At 36.1% G+C, this 20,356-nt stretch overlaps 1 pseudogene; it reads left to right on the top strand.

The window, feature by feature from the left end:
- LOC150089171 (inhibitory POU protein pseudogene) overlaps positions 1 to 20,356 on the top strand; it is a 163,190-nt pseudogene that overhangs the window by 43,850 nt on the left and 98,984 nt on the right.

The raw sequence follows: 20,356 nt of genomic DNA, 5'->3' as shown, positions 1-20,356 counted from the left end.
TGCAGTCTCTTGTTTTGATACTGCGCTTCAAAACTTAAAAAAAACCCAGAAATATAAATAGGTTTCTCTTGGATTGTTTTGTAAGAAGTAAAATAGTAGGCAGAATGACGCTTCTTAGCAATTTGTTGTCCAGTTATATGCTAACACCATCTTGCAAACAAACCAGAGTTTTGAAGAGTTGATTCTTCTGGAAGGTTCTCTCTTCGCGACAGCACTAGAAAAAAATAATCGACGTTGTAATAATAAAAATGCAATATCATGTTTGCGTATTTTATTCAAAAAATATATAAAAATTATGATATTGTTTTTAAAAAAAATCTATATGTGATGGTGAAAAATGGATGCCATTTTTGAACTTGTTTTTCAGTACATAAATTACTGAAGAGTCGTATAATTAGCTAGCCTGATGATGACTCCGATGTGTGTGGAGAGAGAGATACGTCAAGGACATTGTCTGTAAATTGCATGTATTGTACCAGTTTATACACGCACAAGCAGAAAAATCAGAATTGTGAAGCACTAATCCAACACCTATCTCAGATCAGTTACACTGATCTAAAGTGAAAAAGTAAGCCTTGCTATATCATTCTTCGGATCTTTTATGAAAATCGAACTTCACACCTCTTCCAATAGAAAGAAATGCGGATATTTTATTTCTATGTGAGACCACATGGACGAACAGAAACTGCGTTTGTAAGGGTCGGTCAAATGAAAACAGAAAAAGTTAAGTGCAGAATACGATTCTTTAAGAAACCGTATTTTTTTTCAATATAGTATCCATCTCTTGTTGCAGTCAGAAAATAATTTCTTTCGTAGCTTGCAGAATCACTCATACACCTGAAACAACGACGAGCAGATGCGTGCTGTGTTGCTCATTCGGTATGATACTGAATGGATGGGTGAGGTATTTTTAGCTTTAAAGTAAGGCGCCTAATAAAGAGTGGAACAATTCTAACTCCTCCAAAGCAAGTTGTAACAAAACAGTCAGTTGTCACTATACAAGCAGTAGTTTTCCAAAGAGGTATTTTTGCTAACAGAATAAAAATTCTGTGATGCGAGCAAGAAAGGAACAGTGGGAAACAAGGAGACTGTTTACCCAGTAACCCAAGAAAACTTCACAATAGCCATAAAGAGCCGAGCTAGTAAAGCAGTAGTTTAGTCTAATAATTTCTTGCTGTTCTTCCTGAAACTCCGTAGCTTCTACATTGCTGGCTTCATGCTGTGTATTTTCGGAGGGCTTCTCAGCAGCGGAACGCTTCCGACGAGCAGAATGTCTGTCAGACCAGTACCCAAATATATACATAAGGCCCGAAAACTTTCATACAATAAAACGCTCCCTTCGGAAGTTCTTTGCAAGGCCAGTATAATGCTAGACGTAATGCAGTGTTTTGGCCATAGAGCCTCCACCATCAAAGAACAGATAAACCTAAAGTAATCTTCTAGATACCCTTCAAATTCAAGTACACCACAAAAATCAAAGTACCACTGCATGTAGTATTACTAGATATTTTGTTAGAATAGGAAAGGATGTTCAGTTTCAAACCTAATAACCATACTTCAAACCCATTACAGCGTTAGAGGAAACGTCTTGAGGATTCTCGAAGCGATCTATGAGCAGTAGCATCAGTGCAGCTGCTTAGAATCTTAGTACTCCTGTTCTGTTAAAAACGCTGTTTGCGGCGGTCTTGGAATCATACATCAGGTATGATTCCAAGCTCAACCACCAGGGTTCACAGCAAATCCAGAAATTTGAACGGTATCTCTCAAGCTACAAGGCCTGTAACTGGGCAGTCTGATTTACATTTACCAAGAGGAAAAATGATGGTGTCAATATGTGTGGGTTGTGTATGGAACAAAAGTTAACAGATTTCAATCATACATAGATATTGGGCTCACTTCTTGCCAAGCAGAAAATTAAAGTATACTCAGGAATATTGGCCACAAAGCAAGAACTGCAAGAATTCGCAGCTCAAAACTCAACTCCTTATAAAATATAGGCAGATATGCCTCATACTTGGTTCGCTGTATCCTTTTTCCATCATATTATCGTCATATCCACCCCTTCTCCCAGACACGCTGCTTCAAAAAAAAAAAAAAACTGTACCGCCTAGAATACTGGATTTTGAATGGCTGAATCGAATTCCATGAAAGGCTTTCATCATCTCTGAATGCATTGGCCTATGCAAAAGTCGTATGACATTTATAGTTATAAAAAACGTTTTTTTTTTTGATAAATTGATAGTGTTTTTAATTCGTCTTTAAACACTTTCTACTGATATCTGATATGAAGCTGGTGGTATTTGCCTGAAATCCTTTTTTTTTATGCATTCGCGAGTCCCACTGACAATGGAGACCATCTTATGTTATCTCCAGTTATACATTCCAATATATCTCCACGCACGATCAGCTTGGTTGAGGACAGATTGTTACGCCGCTCACTAGAATCTTCCGATGTTATTCTCTTCATATCACTCGTTCAGAAATCCTTGTTTTGTGACAAGGAGCAATATCCTATTGGAAGGCGTTAGAGTCACTTTCATAAAATTGCCAAAATTCAGGGTGCCTAGAACTGTCCAGAACATCTTTGTGGACAGTGTTTATGGTTACATGTATTTGCAACCAGTAGATTAATTCACAGGCCAGATTCGGTATACATTTGTTTTTACTATCAAAGACTTGTGAGCCAATCTGTGGCTCACAGTTTTCTCTTTCGTGAAAATTGGCGACATGTAGCGTTCAGTGTGTCGGTCCAACATTTGCAGGTTTCCCTGTGGTTGCTCGCAGATCGAAACTCCAATTCTGTTGGCGAGAATGAGATTCCCGTCAGCCAGTCGTTTTAACGCCTACCTGGTCGATTTTTTGGCTCACTGTCACCTCGGGACTTCCATTTCTTCACAGCACGTTGCAGACTTGTGAATGGGAAGATCACTGTACGTGCTACTTGCTTAGAAATCTTTAATTCCTGAGCAATATCACACACGAACATTTCTCCACAAAGCCACTAACTGTCATTCTGCTATGAAACTCAGCTCTTTCAGTGTACTCATCGTTCGGCGTGCACGGCTGAAATGAATTTCAGGCTAACCACTGATGACATGTATAGGGAAAAATATTTAGATATTTCGTAGGAGACAATTTCCTGGAATCACGGGAAAATCACGTGGAAAGGGGTGATAGTAGGTTATGTATACAGGCCTGAATGCCGGAACCCTCGCACAACTGTTCTCCAAACGAATGGTTGCTTTCAAGATAACAGACATCAACTCTCGTCCTCATCATCCACACACATGGCAAAAGCACGCGAATCCAAGTGTGTTATTTCTTTGTACACTAGATAATCTATAATGTCTATAAATACTTTTTTCGAAACAAATCGCAATGTTTTCAGTCTTAATTTCAGAAGGAAAAACCTACAACGCAAAACCTACAATGTCAAGGTCTTCATCTATAAAGGCACACATCTCTAATATTTTAAAGTAACATAAGAAATCAGTAATCAATAGCGCAAGAATCTCATACATTTTTTTTATTTTGTCATGTTCATAAATGTAACACAGCTAACGTTTACGCTCATACAGATTTTTGAATTGATCATCTTATGGACATTTAACTCACTTTGACTAGACAGGCAAACACGTACATCCAGCATCTATTTGTATTATAATTATATATGTTCATCAGAACTGCAATATGTGTAAATAGTAATTTAAACGTTTGTTTGTTAAACTGTATATATTAGAATTGTAATTCATGTTAAACAGCACATGGGAGGGCATTGATGCTGACAAACTGTAAAAGTACATCGTTCTGGCTGAATAGCTGTTTGCGGATGATTTGATAATAATATTTATTTTTAACAATATAGGCAGTTAACATTAAAAAGAAGTAAAAATTTAACTTACTCAAATACGGAACCTTATTTACAGATATAAAGGTTTTAAACGTGGAAGTTATTAGTCATGTTCGCATATGCGTGAAGCTCGTTATTTATTTTCCATATCCGTTCATCTCTGCGTTTACCCACATGTATCAACTCGATCCAATTAAGTCGGATTTTCATGAAATTTTATATTTGGCTCATTTAGACTAATCTGTCTAACCATCCACATTTCATTAAAATTGGACAAATAGAAAATCTGGTAATTATTATTATTTTGTTACATGTCATAGCTTATCTGTGTGCTGTATATATTAAGCTAAAGTATTCGATATTATGTTTGTTGCCGTTCACTTATTGGATGAATGAACGAACAATATGGGGAAGCGCACAAAATTCTTGGTTTAAACAGTGAGCACATGAAAGTCATTGCTCTTTGAAGCAGCTTCAAAAAGCAATGACTTTTTTTGATATCAATTTACTAAATGTATAAATAATGAAATTTACTCTATTATTAAACACAGCAAACTTGAAATACGTGTTGGATTTCAATTTTTATTAAAATCCAATAGAAAATAAGTAAAGTTCATTACAAAAATGTTGACTGCATATTACGATCTGCATTGCTTGTTGCCAATAGTTTATTTTGTTAAACCAAAAATTATCCATGAAATGCGTGTTGCATTTCAGTTTTTATTTAAGCCAGAGGAAATAAGTAGTCTTAATTTTTTTATATATATTATTAGTAATTAATGAGTAACATGATAATTAGTTATTTACTTTTCACTTCATTAACCGAAAAAAAAACATTTGGAACGCACCTGAAATGTAATGCACTACATAACTTGTTCATAATTCATAAGATATTCATTTATAACTTGTAAAAATATCGTTTCACTTTATAAGATAGTTCAATAAGTTATAAATTGTTCACAAAGTTGAAATAAAGTTAAACTTTGTTTAACTTTATAACTTTGTTTAATTTACCCTGTTGGAAAGATTAACCACGAAAGATTAGACAACATACCATCGCACAAGGTTATATGACGTAAATGGCGACATTATCCTTGAGGATGCAATTCCGGAGAAGAAGGATGAGATGCAAGAGAGTGTCCAGTTACACAAATGCAGATACCCTGAAACGTTATTTTGTTATAATTTTCAGACGATCTGAAGTCAGCAGTTAATCTGCATAAAGAGTTTTGAATAAATAACTTGGTGTGATGAGTGCTAGTGATTACTATTATTTTTAATAAGAAATTTCAAATATTTATGTTTTACCGAAGAATGTAAAATTTTGCCTTTATACTTCATTAACATGTTTCTTAGTAATGTTGATTGACATAAGCAGTTAAATAAGCCCTTAACATTGAACGAAGTATACACTGCTCTACCATTAACATACGAACACCCCTCCGTTGATGGTCACTTTCTACCAAGCGCCACGTGTCAGACAACTATAAATATGCCTATAGGCCTTCGTAGGAAATAGTAGTACAATTGTGAATGCAAGATTCCACGATCGATGGAGTTAACAGACTCCCAGCGCAAAATCATAATGTCTGTAAGTGACATTGCAACGCCAGTGAAGATCCCCAGGTCGACGATTGATGATACGATCTGTAAATGAAAGAGGACTGGTGCCGAAACTGTCAGGAAACGGTTCGGAAAACCTCCAAAGCTGACAGAATGTGAAAGAACGCCACGAAAAGAATTGTCTGCTCGGAACGAATGTCGACGTTGTCGCAGCATACACAGGCCTTCAATGAGATGATCGGAACATATATCAGCATCAGTACAGTGCGCAAAACACTGCATGTTATGGATTACTGTAGTCGGGAAATCGTCCACATGCTGCTAATCACCCCCAACTGATGCTATACGCCGTTTAGCTTGCTGTAAGGCTTGCCATTCTTGTACCGTAGACCAATGGAAAGCTTTGCTTTGTATTGACAAATCAAGGTACATGGTCTACCAGTCCGACGGTTAGGCCTGTATGTGGCAGATACCTGGAGAAAGCTGAGTGCCGGGCTGTATTGTCCGGACAATTAAATTTGGTGGAGGCATCGTGATGGTCTGCGGCTGTTTTTCATGGTGTGGCCTCAGGCCATTGATTTTTGGACTGTACCATGAACGCTGAGGTCTGTCTAGACATCCTGAACGTCTTTTAACCAAGGCTGGTTGGTTAAACTATGCAAGGCCGAATGGCCGAAGGATGGGCATCATCAAAACAATCAGCTATCATGAAGTTGGTTAGAGAGATGACTGTTTTAGGTATATGTAGGCATATATGAAAGCCATTCAACATGATATAAAAGTCAAAATTCAAATTGGATCACAGTTGGGACACCGAATATATGTCAGAGGCCATTTTGTATAACCCTAAATACAGTAAACACAAGTCCATTTCTGGAGTCCGAGAATCCAATTTCGAAAGACAGTGATTTCTGAGTCTTTGAGTCCTGCAGAGGCTGAATTCCATGTGATATGACAGTACAATTACGTGTTGGTCATCTATTACAGCCTCATCATAGCATACGTTTTTGTATGACCTATTTTGACTTTCTTTTCTGCTAATAATTACAACTAATCATGCCCTTTAGGCGAGTTTAACAAAACATTAGACAAAAAAACCTCGCACAAGACTGTTCAGCATAAACGATGGCACATAGCTACGATATAGCACACCAGTGGCAGTTTTATAGTGATATTGTTATTCTGGGTACAATGAACTGGTCTCGCATATAAGTATAATAAGATCCTAAAAACACTTTCGTTCAGATTACTGAAAAATGCTGTCTCGTTCCAAATATTGAAAGATAAATTATTGGTTTATTTTAGCACTTCAAGTACTTCTGCGTTTGTGTGTGATGGCTGTAAGCTGTAAACTACTTGTACTCTAAGGTCAGTTTGCCTCTTTTTCCTTGATGAAAATTCAAGTTTTGGGGAATGCAGTCCTCAATCGAGACATAATAATCGGTCACGGTGTGAAAAACCGAATAAAATTCCGCCCGTGGAAGGGATTCGAACATAGGCCTTTACCACAAGGGAGGACGATCATCGTAACCATTGTGCTACCGCGAGGCTAAGGCTAAATGAGAAAACTTTTCTATATAGTGTACTTAAAAAGGACTCACTGTGGCCATTTCAGGAATAGGCATAAGGGTACGCACATGCACATTGATATATAAAGGACAAGATGAACGTATCGTCGAACACTGGGCGAAAATAATTTGTAAATACCTTGTCAGGACCTGATAATCAATTAGGTGCCCCAATTTGGATGGTGTTAATTAAATTATCAGCCACCTAATTAATAAAATTAATGAATGTAATATTTAGAAGGGCTTCGTCTACGACGCTATGCTTGACAATACACGCAGTTCTAGGTAAGAGAAATAAACTGAAAAATAAATGTGTTATTATTATTACCTACGTAAACAGCCTTTGGCTATTGCCTAATTATCCTTGGATATATGTACTGCCCTCTCTGTGTATCGATCGTTGTTTGCACATTGGTACGACAGTTATTATTCGAGATCATGTGGAAAAGACATGGGTTCAATTCCCATTGAGAATTTTTTACACACCACTTGCGAAAAAGAGATTTGCGCTTTTTCTCTTTGTCCCAGAAACTTTGGCTTTTTCATCCAGTAATAAAAAAACGCGATAGAATAAACAGGATACAATAAGGCTAATAGCCTTAATTGGCTTAGCGTTGTTCTAAACACTAATGTAAAGTCATTCGAATGGAACTCCATGGATGTAGATGAGCAGGGAGTTACATTCGAATAATTGGAGAGTAACTTCCTCCATAATGCAGGCGCCTCCGTAGCCAGGTGGGAAGGAGCAGCAGTGCGTAGCACACGCTTCTTGATTAGACCGGGGTTCGAGCCCGTCACCACCAAATACGGAGGATGCGGAAAGGTCATTCAGGGAATGACCACCGCATATCCCGGAGCAATATGGCCTTAGTTGCTAATGCTCCTAAAAACCAAATAACAACAACAACATAATGCAGTGATAAATGACATTTAGGAAAATAACAGCGCTAGAATGGTTCAAAAAAATTACAAAGGTCTTAATGTTTTATCCGTCCTTTTAATAAAAATACACTAGTTATTTTCGTGGTAATTATGTTCAATTACTAACAACTTTAACAATAAAGTTAGAGGTATACTCAATTAAAACAGGGAGGGGGGGGACCTGTAAAATCATATTACGGTTACCCGAGAACAACCCCATCCATCCGTGTGTATTATATCCATAAATTGCATGTATTCTCTGGTTGGTTTGCCTGTTTTGCTGGACGAAAATCCCGAGCTTACGGGAGGGAAAAAACCTTGGCTCTCCTCGCCTGAGACCGATTTATTTAGCCAAGGACTGAAAAAAAAGCATATATTAGTTCTTCGAGTCATGAGATTCCGTCGTTGACGGATTCAAACCGGGACCTTCTTCAGCGGGTGTTAGAAAGACGGTGGTTATAACCACTTGCCACCCGCGAGGACAATTAAAACTATGGAAATAAAGATACAAATTAATTTTCAGTATTTTAGTATGGTGTTTTCCTCTAAATTTGGCCAAGCCAAATGCTAAGTTGACTTTATACGAATTAAAATTATGTACAGGGTTCTTTGCAACACGAAGTGAATAGTCTGCCATATAAGTATCATGTGATTAAACGTGAAGAGGAGGAAGGGGTAGCTGATGGTGATAATTCACTCTTGTTAATAAATGATTTAGTGCAAATGATACGAGATAATCCGTTAGTAAAATAACGGAATTAGGCGGAGAGCGAAATAGCCAAAGATATTGACGAGTGCAAAATTATTTATTAAACACACCGTTACTTGGTAAAACGTTAATTACTGATAACAAAGTGCAGCATCCATCCGGTTCTCTTAGAGTTCTCAACTTAACCGAATTCAGTTGACAAAAATCATTTGTATTTTTAAAATGTTGGTTCTCCTAACACACCTGTAATATAAATGACTTAATAATGACACACCAGCTGGGTTTGCCTTTCTAGTCGAGAATGCGTGCACGCCAACTCCACAGACTATTTGTGAGCGTAAAAGCTGATGAATATTCAGTTCTCCATTTTTAAAGAGTCAAAGAGGTTGCCGAAATATCCCCTGTTCTTCGCGCAGATAACTCATATCTTATTAATGATAAGATTCAAACTACATTGCAGTTTCGAAGAAAATGATTTAAAATATAACGACGCTGTTTTAGAAGAAAGCCTAAGAAAATAACAGAAATTTGTGTCAAAGCTCTTTATATATTTCACTCCTTATCCTACAGTGTAACTAAGAGGCAAGAAAATTTGCAAATCTGTGCGGGATTATTCTCTGACACTCTTCATCATATCGCCCTAACTATTAGGTTGATGCAATTTTCCCGAGGATCACCTTCAGCGTTCGCAGGCAAGTGCGAGTCACGTGCCGCAGCGCGAAGAAACAACGGGTTCTTCATTTCCTAGGCAGGCGTTTTACGTCTGCTGGGTGGGTGGGTTATGAAAATTTTATCTCAGTAAACCCGACGTGATATGGTTCAGTCCATGTTTGTTGTTTATGGGAAAAAGATTAGTGTTTATACAACGCTCGTTTTTCATGATGAAAGTACTTGAATACCAAAATGTAAGAAAGCAATGAACTGTATTTCGAAACTATGAATACACAAAATAAATGCACCAGTCACTCAAATAAAAACTTGATTAAATTCACTCCAGTGAAATATGTGGAAAGAAGGAAATGGATCTTTTTTGTTCGTTTCTGGTGTCGGGTTCCATCGAATGAAAAATCCATTTTAGATCTCCAAAAACGAACCCAATTAAAAATAAAACGAGGGTTTTTTTTTTTCCCTAGCTTTTCTTAAATATTTATGAAAGTGTAAATATAAATTAAAACTAAAGAGTCCCCCTCGCCTTTGATACTTAGGTCCAACATGGTAAATATCTTTAGAGAATCCAAAACTATACATATCATTCCTTCATTCCAGATAATCTGATTAAAACTAAAGAAAATCACGTTAAAATATATAAAGACATCCACCATCTTTTTTTTTTTTATCCATATGAAAGAGCATTCTGCTCCTTTTTTGTCGAAATGCTTTTGTAGTTGCTTGATTTTTAAATCATCCAACAGGTTTGTCCGCGAGAAATTTTTATGGAATTTTTCAACATGTGACTAAGTTAGCAAGGGTTGTATGGTTTTTCTCGTGGAAACTCGAGTTTGGTTGCTTTTTTTTTGTCCAGAAAACAGCAAACCGACAGAAAAACATATGCAGTTACTGAAGCTGCATAGTCTTAGTTGTTTTGGCGCTTACTACACACTTGGTAGCTCAAGATGGATTTTCATGTTGTAAACAAATCCGGTTTGAATTCATCCCTCAACATTTGGTCCTGATTGCAGAATTCAGTTGGTTCTTAAGTATATCCTGGTGCGAAGCACTGATGTCCTTCGTGACAGCATAGTGGTTTAGCCATTTCTTGCTCATTCAGAAAGACAAGGTTTCGAATCCCATCAAAGATTGGATGAATTCTTAAAGGCCTTCTAATCTGTGCTGTAGCTAGCGAAAAACAGTCGGAGGAAGTAGAGTTTCCTTGTTTGGTATTTTCAGCCTGCAAAACGTTCAAATCAGTCCGTGAACATGCACTGCTTTAAATATATGTATGGCCTTAGATGCGAATGTGCTACATAAATTACAACAACAACTGTTATGAAATATGGCTAGCATAACCTTCCTTCAGGTTTGACTCAGAATTTATTCGTACTAAAAAGCTCTTTTTGATAAGTAAAGCTGTAAATTAACAGGAATATTTATTACAATAATAATGATAATAATGCAATTCGCTTTTTTGCAATATTTCCCTTCATTGCCACCAGGCCAGGGGTTAACAATAATAAATAGGGAACATTGATATTAGTATTAGTAATGGCCACATGGTGCAAGGAAGCCTATGGCTTATGCTGCACCAGCAAAAAAAAAAAAAAAAAAAAAAAACCCTAATAATAATAATAATAAAACAAAAATCCAAAAAATGCATAAAATAAAATAACAAGAAGAACATTTAAAATAATAATAATAATTAATAAGAGAAAAGGAAATGGACAACCTATGTATTTCCCTCCTCCCTTAGGTAATTATCCAGCTGACCTTTGAATTTCCCCAGACTGTCAGCCTCTTCCACCCATGTAGGTAACTTATTCCAGTAATTTATAACTTGCTGGCTAAAATAAAACTTCCTGCAATCCAGTCTAAACAACTCCCCCCGTAACTTCAAATTATGGCCCCTTGTTCTAGAATCATTTATAACCGTGAAAATTTCGTCCTTATTCATTTTGCTTATGCCTCTCATAGCCTTAAACACCTCAGTCAAGTCTCCTCTAAGGTGCCTAGTTTCGAAGCTCTGCAACCCACATATTCGAAGTCGTTCCTCATATAGACGCCCTTCTGCCGATCTCACCAGGCGAGTGAGATCGGCAGAAGGGCCGATCTCACGATATTCCAAATATATTGAACATAAGGAAATACATACAGTAGACTCTCGATTTTCCGGGATAGATGGTAAAAAACAAATCACGGATAATCGATTTCCCGGTTAATCCAAAAATACAAAAGTCCCCCGACATACGTAAGAGATACATACCAGGACTTCTTACTTCGTCGAGTTTTACGTAACTCGGGAATGACCAATAACATATTGCTACTATATCATTATTGACTAATCTGAATTCCGCGCGATACTTGTTAATTGGCCATTTTCATACATCCTTATTAGTTTGATTTTCTGATCCAAATCGATGGCTTTCCTTTTTGTTTGTAGATTGTAGTAGCGCTGTCACTTATTCTCTTAGTCGGCACCATGATAACGGTCAAAACGAAATTTTCTGAAAAGAACTTTATAGGGTTAAAGCGGAAACTCACTATTATCACCTCACGCGAACTTACATTTTACTAAAGCACATTTCTGGAGGTCACTGCATTTAAACAATTGGCACCTTCCGGGTTACTGGGCTTTTCTGTTCTTGCATCTAATTATAAAAGGGTAGTTTTTTTTTTTGTTTTTTTTTTTTTTGGTAGTTGTTGGTGCATAGGCTTCTGTGGCCATAATGCACCTCCCAAGGTTTTTGCAGTACTTTGATCCAAGCCCGAGCCGGGAATCGAACCCGCGACTTTTGGGTTTCCAGATAGGCACTTTACCCACCCGGGTAGCCCGGTCGGCAAATAAACGGGTAAACTCGATCTTATTGCATTTGCGTAAATACCGATAGCTGGAATTGTGTGGGATTTTACGTTATTATGGTGAAATGTGTCTGTCCCCTTCACTGAAATCTTCAGTCGAATTAAAAAAAAAAAAAAAAACCATAAATAAATTGTAAGAACCTTATTTTCTTTCCTTTTTTGCTTGTTACTCCGTATCTCACTTGTGCAATTTCTGCATTCCGTGATCGTCGTTATTGATTGCTTATTTTATTTATTTATTATTTTTGTTTTAAATTTTACAATCCTAACAAAAAAAAAATTTACGTAAATCCGTAGTTGAGTAAGTCGGGGACTTACTGTAATGAAAAATGTTCAGCAACCTACGTAAAAAATATGTCGATAGATAAAAAACGAAAAAACACCGCGTCCCTTTATTTTTTGCGATGTTCATTTTAAGTCTAATAGCTTTCCTTTATTTTTTACGATGTTGCGTATGGTTTGGTCACCAACATTATAATGGTTCTTTAGAGATTTAACGGATGTACCGTTTTCAAACTGCAGTATTGCAATGTTAAACCATTCTAAAGAATTGTCAGAAGTATTATCAACGAGAAATTCGGTCCCCATCTCATTGATGACTTTCATCTCAGCCTTTTCTCTTCCAACAGAACTAACCGTATTGCAGGAGATTTCGCAACTTAATTCCAAAATTTCGATTCTGCTGTGGACCAATTACCAGTCCCACAGCGGATATTCAACATTACTTGAATACAACTGAATATTGTTCTGATGATATAATTTCTCATATTTCTAATAACATCAGTGATCGCACTGGATGTTTTACCTGACACACTATTTAAAAACAATGCCCTAGTAAGTTAATGCCAAAATCTTATTAATTCGTTAATTTCTGCCTTAGAAGTGTCTCCAATGCGCTTAAGGAATATTAGTTTATTATCTGTTTTCAAGGATTTTGGAGATAAATCGGATAACTAGAATTATAGACCTAGAAAATATTTCTAGAAGTGCTTCTAGGAAACAGCAATGTTTATCTTTTTATTCATGAATTTCAAGTTGTCTTGTTTTTGATCGCAGAAAAATCTCGAGAAGAGACATCAGTGTTGACTTAGTTTGCGTAGCAATCAAAATTGTTAGTATTTAATTTACAACTGAGTTCCAAATTTTCGAGCACTTTTATCTTAAATCTCATGGCATTTTTTCGTCCAAATTCTTGTCAATATACGTTCTCTTTGTTTCTTCTTACAAGCTATTCTTTGATGAGATCAGTATTTATTCTACTAAGTCAATATCCTCCAGGTTGCAATATTCTCTTCACAAACTTCCCCGGATACTTCCTTTCTTCGTTAACATGATACTTATTCTTGTTTTGTAATGTGTATAAAACCAGCATAAGCATTCTCCTGATATTGTGTAAACTAACCAGTACATTATATGGACGTAATCCAGGAAGAAAACCCCGTCCTTTTGGATCTCGTTCCCTCTCCTCCTATGCAAATGACTACCACTGACGCATTATATTAGCAATTACCATTTATGACGCTAAACTGATGTACAAATGATGTCATTCCAAAATGCATTCACTTCTCAAAATAAGTAATGAGTGGGTTAATTTGGTGCCATTTCCGAGGGAGAACATCGCATTCCTTCCACTCCCTTGATCACATACGGAATATAAATAAGAATATATATACAGTATATAGGTTAGGTTTTATATACATATCATAAAAATATAATTGGCACATACTTGTACATAAATTTGTAAAATATTTAGAGCAATACTGAGTATATAATATTAACTTTTTAAAAATAAAAACTAAGGTTCCCTGTTATCACAGCCAGGTGTCAACCTTTCCTTTCCAATATTTCAAATGCAACACTGTTTGAAATATATTTATTTATGCAATCTCAAAATCCTCGAAGTAATTCGCATATTTTTAATGAAAAATACCGTATCAGTCAGCTACACCTTTCATTAAAATGCAAAACAGGTAAACAGCATTTAGTCACTTCAGAAAATAATAGTATTATATATATTTTTTTTATATTTAAAACAAATTTTTTTGCCATAACGGACTATCTCGAATTCTATCAAATTGAATTATGCAAAATTTTAAATGAATATCTAAGAAGCATTCCCCATCTCCTCCCTGAAGACCAAAATAAATTACAAAGTAGGTATTTTGTAATTTTTGTGTGATCGAGACCCGCTAATAGCGGTTCTCGATCACACAATTGTCTGTTCAACATGTCATGTATATCTAAATGAAAAAGTATAATAGTTAACTAGTCAGCAAATTCCTTCAATGGATATTTTTTGTAGAATAACTTCGTAGTTTATCTTGACTGTCTTTGTTATATTTACTGTATTTTAATTAATTAATTAGTTAATTTTTTGCCAGTAGAAGAAAATTCCGGTTTTTGTATATATTTATTCCTCTCGACTCTTGGTTCAACAAGCTAATCTCACCCACTGATTCGTTTCATAGCACGTGTCATAGGGAAGACTGAGCCAGGAATTTATTGTTTCTTAACTAAAAACATCTGTAAGGATTACAACTCTATCAAATTTATCATCAGAATCAAAATGATATTTTAATATTTTATTATACTTAATTATATTTATTTATTTATCTGTGACTAAGTTTCTGTGTCATGTTTTCTGTGGTAGCGCTTTTTCCTTTTAATGTCCTGCACAAAACAAATTCATTTTCTTGTTCGGTTGGGTTCTTAGAGATTGCCCCGGGTCAACAAAAAGGCCATGTGGGGTTAATATAACGTGTTTTAAAACTGTGTGTATGATGTGGCTGGTAGTTCTGTTTTTTCAAGATGAAAACCGCAAAATTTTCAGGTAGGAAAACTTGTGCAATACTTGTCCGACAATCTTGAAAACGGAGCACACAAAACTTCCTCACGTTCTGATAGGAATTACTTGTCAACTTCGGCCAGCAACACTATCCACTGCTGTAACTGCAAGAGTTATTTTATTTTTCTTGGTTAGACTTTCCACATTCTGCAATACTCACATTTTACACCATTTAATTATACCTCATTCCTGTCTTCAGCAGAATTCATTTGTTAAGCTTGTCGCGCTTCTAGTACTCTGTCCTTTCCCAATTAAGTGAATTCCTGTTAGCTTCATCATGTCTATCCGTTCAATCCATATATATATACCAACTGGAGTATGGATGCAATGGATGGATTGTGTATTTTGCTCTTTTGTCGAGCCATTAGCAAATAGGACAAATAGAACTAAAATAGACAGAACTTTGAGCATATTTTATTCATATCTGGGATTATTCATTTATGGTTTACAACTCTGGCTATATAGCTAGAGGTTTTACAACTGCCATCCACTGCTTTTCATAACGCATGCATTTACAAAAAAACAATGCTAAATTAAGAAAATAATAATGATTCTAACGTGCCTAACCACACGTACATTACCCAACATCGTTTTTTTTAACTTGAAAATGTAAATTTTTAAAATTGAAAGTAATCTTAACAAGACAAAATGCTGAAAATGGGACACTGATTACGTTGGAGAGCTTGGCTGTAACTAAATATGATATTAAATAGCAGTGAGTACAACTACACTGATAAGGAAAGCGGGAAAAGTGTTACGGAATAAACGGCAAGATGATCTCGGTTGGATTGTTTATGGTAAAAGCCAGAGATTACCAAGGATTTGAGGAGCGAGTAAAGTGTTTCCGTAAACAGTATGTATTTTAGGTTGGTTTGTATGTACCCTGCAACTTGAGAAACTGGATAATTACAGCCCCGAGGTGAGGGGGAGGATCTACAGATGATTTCTCCAGAATGCGATGGGAACCTCTTCCAGTGATACCAAAAGAGGATGAAATGCGTACAAGGGGATATTACAAAGAGCAGGACTTAGGTCCAACTTTGGTTCTATCTTTTCAAAGTGGCACTTAGCTCTCATTTTGCAAAAGCTATCACTATGAGTTGCCTTGGTGTTGCACTTGTCATTTCCATAGCATTAAAACCTCCAGATAACTGTTTTGACGGCTATTGCCCATCTCATTGGTGTGTGTGTGTGGGGGGGGGGGGAATCTACACTATCGCTACAACACCTGATCGCTCAGTGATGATATAACTAAAAAGAAGAAAAATACTGATGTTTGTAATTTAATTCAATAAAATATTTGTAGAACTTGTAATAGAATTGTTTCAGTGTTTCGCTAAATATAGGCAGCAGCATCACGCTCTCTCTCTCTCTCTCTCTGAAACGGTGTGTTTCTTTATAGTGCACACGAAAGTATTGCGGTAGTTTAAAAAAATAAGAGACCAAACAATGCAGTGAAAATCTTTTCCATTTTTTTAAGTGGAGGGGGGAATGGAAGAAAGCCCTTATGTTTATAGCAGCTTGTAACGAGTATTAACCTAGATTTAAAGCTTCTTCAAGTTACGTTTCAACGATACAAAGGTAAATGCAGTACCTGTCTGTTAATAATCAACTTTCATGTTTTTAATTAAAAAAAGCGAAATAACTGAATTATTCTTATTTTGTTTTATTTATTTTTTGGAAAAAAAATCCCTAATTTAGATATTAATGTAATGAACTTAACCAGAGTCACAAAACCTATAGAAAGATTGCACCCATGATACTACGTTGGCAATACCTTGTAAAGTACTCCCTCCATTACTTTCATCAATCTAGGCTCTAAACAGTCCATCCAGTTCCAACCATAAAAGTGGACTTTCCAATAATCCAAAAAAAAAACTATAGACCCATTAATATTCTCAACGTGATGGACAGAGACTTTGGTTCACTAGTATACAATAACTTAAATGCATATCTTCATAACCATCTGTTTGTTCCTCAATTCTAATTCATGCCAAAACTCCGACATACAAAACTACAAACTCTAACTCACAAACTGAGCTGTTTCCACGCATAACTCCTATTTGTGTTTTGTGGAACACGGCAAACTAGTCGATGCTCACTTCCTAGTTTTGGTCCAGATATTTTACAAAGCAAATTATAGTTCCCTAACTCATATACTATATATATATATTTTCTATATATTTTTTCGGAACCCTCCTTCCTCTCCCCAACCGGGTCTCATACTTCCTATTTACGTACCCTCGATTTGGTGCTATTCGCAAATAGCACCAAATCGACCCTATTTTAAATTTGCTTCTTAACTTACTTCAACAAGCTCTTATTCTCTTAAAAAAGAGTTCTTCCCATTCGTAATGAGATATTAATTTAGAATAAACGAAACAAATAGAAGAGAAAAAATAGAATGGGCCTTTAATAAACAAACATATGTGCTCCTGAAACACACAGAAAATGTTTAGCGTAAATTTGTTAAATACCTATGTTTTCTTACGCACTTAATCCACCATCATACCGACTACTTGAGTATTTTTTTAGGCACTTTGGTTTACTATCTCTACCCTTCGAGGTAGCACAGTGGTGGAAAAGACCTGAGTTCGAATACCATCGATGACGGGAGGAATATTTATGGGCCTTTTTCACAACGTGGCTGCGTTAGTCGGTCTCAGGCGAGGGTAGCACGGATTTTTCTCCTGTAAACTCGGGTTTTTCGTCCAGCAAACAGAAATTTGACCTCAAAACACACGCAATTTAGAGACAATATACACGGAGCAATATGGCCTTAGTCGTTAATGCCCTTGAAACCCTACTACAACAACAAAAACATCGATCATACTGGGCCCATCCGATAATTTTGCTCATTTTGAGAGGTTTTCTGATGATTTATAGGTAGGAAGGGTGGTTAACGATTTGAACCAGGCCATTTTATATCAAAATGACCTAGATCGGTTAGGTTTTAAACCTAGGAAGAAGAAATTCAGAAGTTACACGCTAGGGCAAGTGAACCTAAAAGTGGTCCAGGATGAAAAGACTTAAGAGTTACAATTCAATCAGACCCGAAATTTTCCACGCTAGTGTACACAGGCAGCTAGAAAAGAAAGGAAAATGTTCTGTCTATGATATATATAGAGCCTTCGAAGTAGGGAATAGGATGTCATTGTCCCTTTGTATAAGACGCTAGTCAGACTGCATGTAGAATGTGTTCAACTCTGGAGACCCCACCTGAAAAACATAGAACTTCTAGAAACGGTTTAAAGAAGGGCACGCAGAAACTGGTAAGGAGTACTAATCGGTGTTCATAAGAAGAATGACTTAAGGTGCGGACTGCAAAGCTTGGCAACTAAGACATTTTTGGAGGAAGACGTATATAAGGCCCTAAAGGGAATTAGTAAAATGAAGGATGGAGGTATATTTTCACTGGAAGAAGAGAGAACCAGTGGAAACAAATACAAAATCTTGGGAAGTAACAGAAGGCTGGATCTCACTAATTTTACCGTCGGGTGGCAGAGTGTTATAGGTCACTGTAATGAACTAATTTCCATTGCCAAGACTAACTGACTGGCGAAGTTCAAATTGGAATTGCATAGGTACTTTTTGGTGACGAGGAAGATATAAATGATAGAAATCTTTTTAAACTTGAAATTAGAAAAAGAAGGAAAACTTCCATGATATATTTAACCAATAAATTAGCATTTCAATTAAATTAATCACTGTTCAACCAAGTGAAGTAATAATGCTAAGGCCACAGCGCATTACATATTTAGGTAACTGTTTTTGCCATAAAAGAGGAGAGGGGAAAAACAACTAATTAACATACCAACCAAAATACTAAATAATTAATTAAGGAAAGAAAAAAAAAGATGATTTATTTTAGCAGATGTAGAAAAAGTCCTCTTCCTTTCATCATTCAGCCTTTAAGATCTTAATACTTATACTAAAGAAAGGGGAAGTAACTATATCCAGCGAGTTTGACTTTTATAGTAGGGGCGATCATAGATTGTACGGTTAAAGATGCGATTTAGGACTATCTAAACAAGAATAGTACCTTGAATAGGTACAAGCATGGGTTCTCTTTAAGGGGAGGTCATGCCTGACACATCTAATAAATCACTGATGTATTCATTAAATAGTTCGATACAATTAACAATTTCACGGAAAGCTGTCAAAGTTTTCTGATTATATGAAGGTTGGAAGGGTGGATAATAATTCCTGCCAGAAGTTGATGATTAAAAAAAAAAACCTTGCATCGGTTGCATGTATGGTCCAAAAAATGGCGATTAAAGTGCTTCTAATTGTAAGGTGTGGGGAATAAAAATACTGGAGTTACGTATATACCAGGTAAGAGGAGCTAAAATTATTCACGACGAAAAAGACTTACGTGTGTTACAATTCAATCTGACATGAAATTTTCCATGGAGTGTAAACAGGCGATTCGGAAAGCTATTTTGTCCTCTCCATGATTTATAGGACCTTTACTACTAGAAAAAATGAGAGAAAATAAGATCATTATTCCTCTATACAAGACGATAGTTAAACGGCATTTGGAATATTATCTTCAGATCTAGAGACCTCACTTGAAAATAAGAACAACTTATGGAGAACGTTCAAAAAAGGTCAACCAGGTTGGTTGATGAGAGAAAATTGCGAAGTCCGTCAACTAAACATGTAAAGGGAGATCTGATTAAGGTGCATAAAACATTGAAGCTTTATGAATTGAACTGAATAAAATGAATGAGAATCTGTCCTCCCTTAGGTGAGACAAGAATCATGAGGTACAAGTATAAAATCGCAGGGAATAACACAAGGCTGGATCTCATGAAGTTCACCTATGGGAAGTGGACTGTCGAACACTGGGAAACTTTCCCACATCGGCGTGGGGGGGAAGTTTTTTTTTTTTTTTTTTTTGGTAGTTGTTGGCGCATAGGCTTCTGTGGCCACAATGCACCTCCCAAGGTTTTTGCAGTATATTGATCCAAGCCCGAGGCGGGAATCGAACCCGCGACCTTTGGGTTGCCAGGCAGGCACTTTACCCACCCGGCTAGCCCGGTCGGTGCGTGGGGGAAAGTAAGTATGACTAAGTTCAAAGAAGAATTCGGTGGTTACCTTATTGGAATGGGAATAGTTATGTTTTATTTTATTATATATTTTTTTCTATTTATTATATATATATATATATATATATATTATCAGATATATATATATATATATATATATATATAATAAATTAAATATAATAAATTAATATATATATATATTAATTATCAGATATATATATATATATATATATATTTTTTTTTTTTTACTTATACCGAAAAGTCCGTTTCCTCGCATCATTTGGCCTTACTAATAAAAACAGTAATTTAATGAGTTAATTTTTAAATACCAAATTA

The sequence above is a fragment of the Mastigoproctus giganteus genome, chromosome 2, assembly GCF_048544385.1.
Source record: "Mastigoproctus giganteus isolate SK-2022 chromosome 2, ASM4854438v1, whole genome shotgun sequence".
Classification (NCBI taxonomy): domain Eukaryota; kingdom Metazoa; phylum Arthropoda; class Arachnida; order Uropygi; family Thelyphonidae; genus Mastigoproctus; species Mastigoproctus giganteus.
The sequence above is the reverse complement of the archived record's forward strand: the minus strand, read 5'-3'. Positions and strand labels throughout refer to the sequence as shown.